This window comes from Carlito syrichta, unplaced genomic scaffold (assembly GCF_000164805.1).
Source record: "Carlito syrichta isolate Samal-C Ts95f unplaced genomic scaffold, Tarsius_syrichta-2.0.1 Scaffold153566, whole genome shotgun sequence".
In the NCBI taxonomy this organism is placed as follows: Eukaryota; Metazoa; Chordata; class Mammalia; order Primates; family Tarsiidae; genus Carlito; species Carlito syrichta.
In genome coordinates this window covers 140,201-144,613 of record NW_007097662.1, presented here as the reverse complement: position 1 = coordinate 144,613, position 4,413 = coordinate 140,201, and positions in this window count along the sequence as shown.

Here is a 4,413-nt window from a genome sequence, read left to right as displayed (position 1 = left end):
CCTGCACTCCAGTCTGGGCGACAGAGTGAGACCCCAACTCAAAAAAAAAAAAAAAAGAGTTCATTGACCTCCCCTGTCATGTCAGGACAGTCAGTTCCTAGTGCAAAGCCAGGCTGTGGAGGGGCAGGTTTGGGGCCCACCAACACTACACACACTCTCTCTCTCTCTCTTTCTCTCTCTCTCTCCCCTTCCCCCCACTCCCTCCATTTCCCCTCTCCTCCCTCTCCCCTCTTCCCCTCCCCCCTCCCTCTCCTCTTTCGCCCTCTGTCCTTTCTTCCCTCTACCCCTCTCCTCCCTCTCCGCCATCTTCCATTCTCCCCCTCACCCGCCCCACCTGCCCTGGTAAGCGAGAGATGCTCAGGTGCTACCGTCAATCTGTTTACGCCCCCTGGTGGTCAATATAAAACTAGGTCTCTGGTCCATTCTAGCCCGTGATCCACCAGCAGGGGTCTAAGCCTGCCTATGCTGGGAAAGAACCTTGTCTAGCAGGTTACTACTTGTCAAACTATTTACAATATTCTTGCTATTGTTTGTGCTCCTCCTTCACTGGTCCCCTAAGCTCTTGCTTCCTTTGTTGGCCAGGAGTACCACTGAGTACCACTGACCTACTGGAGAAAGGACCTGCACAGAGGGCGTAGGCAGTGGCCCCACTGTTCCCCAAAGGAAGAGAGAAGAGGGTGTTACAGGCAGCGAACAGCAGGGGCAAGGGCCTGGAGGTAGTTACATGGAACTGGAGGATAGTGTGAGAAAAATTAAATTTGACCCAGCACAGCCTGGGGATAGGGGTGCCCTGATTACAGTGACGGGTCCTAGTTCTTCAGACAGAAATATCTCTGGAGCCAAAGAAAAGAGGACAGCTCTGCCACACCCCGCATACTTTCCCCTGCCCCCATTCTGCAGTCACCAGCAGCTTAGGAAGAATCTGCCCCCACAACATGCATGTGAATGACTGCCCCCATTCAGCAGATGGAGAAATGGAGGTTCTAAATTCAGTTAAGGTCCTTTGCACAAGTCATGCATTCAGTTGGCAATGCTGGAGTTCTCATATCTGCCTGATCCAAGGTCCAGTCTCTTAAACTACCACATCACGCAGAGTACTCGGTGCCGGAGCAGGCCCTGTCTTTTGGAAAAGCAAGTGTAAAAAATGGTCAGCAGCAAAAAAAAAAAAAAAAAAAGGGTAATAGGTATCTCACAAAGTACACAGCTTCTGCCAAATGTGACTAGATTTTATCACAAGGAGGAAGTTCCTGGTAAAGGGATTGGAATTGCTGCTATAAAATTGAATGAATTCCTTTTTACTGGAGATTTTTTTTTTTTTCAGTTGGAGTCTCACTTTCTCGCCCAGGCTGGAGGGCAGTGGCATGCTCTCAACCACCGCAGCCTCGATTGCTGGGCTCAGGCAATCATTCTGCCTCAGGCTTCCAAGTAACTGGAACTACAGGGGTGCGCCACCATGCCCGGCTAATTTTTTGATGGTCTCGCCAAGTTGCCCAAGCTGGTCTTGAACGCGTGGGCTTAGGTGATCCGCTCACCTCGGTCTCCCAAAGTGCTGGGATTATAGGCTTGAGCCACTGTGCCCAGCCTACTGCAGGATTTTTAAAACTAAGTCACCGTGCATTGTATGTGTCTTCCAAGGGTGGGTAGTGGGCTGTGGCCCTTTTCTCTCAGAACATTCTGTGGGATCATGTTCCACGGAGCATACTTTAGGAAAGCATGAGTCAGATGACCTCTCAAGTCCTTCCCAGCCCTGGCCCAGGGTTGGCCATGGGGCAAACAGCCCTGGCCATAAAATCCAAGTCCTTCATTTGGCCCACAAGGCCAGAACCTTTGTCCCTGCTGTTTTCTCTCCAAGGAATGTTCTCTCCTAGATACTGCCAGGTCTAGCTCCCTAACTTCCTTCAGATCTCTCTCCAAAGCTATCTTATCAGAGGAGGCTTCCCTGATTTTCCATTTACAAGGTCAGTGCCTCCTAGCCTCCCCCAAGGGTGAGGCACAGTTGGGCCCCGCCCACATCCCAGATGCCTTTCTTGCCCAGGACAGAGGCCTGGGCTGTGCCTTCTTCCCTCCCACTCCTATGTGCAAGACACATTACTGGGGGGTTCCTGATTATTAAATACATGTTGCATGTTTAAAATTAAAGATAAGTAGCCAGGCTCAGTGACTCAGACTGTAATCCCGCGCCTTTGGGAGACTGAGGTGAGTGGATTGCCTGAGCCCGCGGGTTCGAGACCCGTCTGGGCAGGCGAGACCTCATCTCTACAATAAATCAAAAAATTAGCCGGGCGTGGAAGCACGCGCCTATAATTCCGGCTACTCGGAAGGGTGAGGCGGAAGGATCGCCGGAGCCCAGCAGGTTGAGGCTGCGGTGGCCAGCAGCGGCCACTGCGCTCCAGTCTGGACAACAGAGTGAGACTCCAACTAAAAAAAAAAAAAAATTAAAGATAAGTAAAGAAACAAATGGAAAGGTAGAGAATGTGAAAGTACCAGCCTGGACAACGTAACAAGACCTCATCTCTACAAATAATCAAAAAATGAAGCCGGGCGCAGTGGCTCATGCCTAGAATCCCAGCACTTTGGGAGGCCACCGTGAGAGGACTGCCTGAGCCCATGGGTTAAAGACTAGCCTGGGTAACTTGGCAGGACTTCATCTTTACAATAAATCAAAAAAACTAGCCAGGCATGATGGCCCATGCCTGTAGTTCCAGCTACTTGGTAGGCTGAGGTGGAAGGATCACCTGAGCCCAGCAGGTCGAGGCTGCAGTGGTCGAGAACATGGCACTGCCCTCCAGCCTGGGAGACAGAGTGAGACTCCAACTCAAAAAAAAAAAAAAAATTAGCCGGACATGGTGATGTGCCTGTAGGCCCAGCTACTTGGGAGGCTGAGGTGTAAGAATCACCTGAGCTCAGGAGGTTAAGGCTGCGATGAGCCCTGATGGTGCCACTGCACTCCAGCATGGACAACAGAATGCGACCCTGACTCAAAAATAAAAATTAAAAAAAGAATATAAAAGTTCCTACAGTTTCATGACCCAAAGATAAGCATTGTTAACTGCTGACTTGTGTCCCATTAAATTTTCTCTGCCCGAAAACAGGCATGAACAAGGGGAGAAGGAGGAGAAGAAATACAGAAATAAACCATTGTTATTATTGTCATCTGAATGAGCCAACTGAGACAAGGTGGGCTGGAGCTGGTAGAAAGAAGATTATTATTCACCTTTCACAGATTGGAAAGGGGGCTGACACTCAGAGGCAAGTGTGACCTCGAAGGGCCACAAAATAGGTATATTTAAGGGCTTTGGGTAAGGAGATTTGAGCCCAAAGGAGTGTTCAGTCTTTGATGTTGATTGTAGTAACAGGAGTCTTAGATCTTGAAGTCACTAGACATTGTCATCTCCTGCCCTCAGGTGGCCAGCTAGACAGGAGGAGACAAGGGGAGGGGGTTTTCCTGCAAGAGACTTGTTAGATATTTGCAATCCACAAACTCCTTGACCAAAAAGTGGTCTTATCATTTCTATGGCTTTGGTCAGCCAAGAGGTGATCGTTGATCTGCCACCTGGACAAGGAACCTGAAAGTTTACTAGAGATTATGATGCTAAACCATGAATTGAAAGGTTGTACTGTCCTGGTCTTGCTGAGGGGGTGGGGTAGGCTACCGCTAGGCCTGCAGTACAATGTCTGAATGCTTCCTAAAACCTGCCTTTTGGAAATGTATCTATCTATGACTAACCTGTGCTAGATTCAAAGCATGTCAGTCAAAGCATGAATGGTTATGCTGAGACAAAACGTGAACTAAGTTTATTCTAAGTTTCTATAAGTACCTCCTTTCATCATCAAAACCTCTTTGTTGTAATTGGGTTTTTCCACTTGACGTTTTGTCCTGGCCAATTCCAACCCCGCATCTGTTAGGTGCAGGGTCACCCGCTCAGGCCAAGGTGGGGTCCCTACAGCCCCAATCTTGTGCGTAACTCAGGAGACCAACGGTCGCGGAGTTGTCCAAGGGCTCCTGGGTGCTCACGGTTTCCTGGAGAGCTAGTGTTGTACTGGGTAGCATAGGCCGGTGCTTGAAGGCCATGGTTTGCTGACCCAGTCGACACTGCGGTCTCCCTTGGCTGGCGCCTCCAGGGTGCCAGTTTTCTGGGCAGTGCTCCCTGCTGGCCATCTCTCCTGCGGCCTTGGCCGCAAGTGCGCGCTATTGGAGGGTTCCAAGGGTCGTCTTCCAACTTCCTCTTGCCCTTCCCCAAATTTATAGGTTGGTTCTTCTATTCCTCTCCAAACTTATCTCACAAAAGAATGCGAGTCATTTGCAAATTGGAGTGCAAATGACAACCACAAAGCCTATATAACTGCCCTTCCACGTAGTTTTACACAGGTCAGAGAGGAAGTGACTGACCTAGGGTCATACTGCAGGTAGGT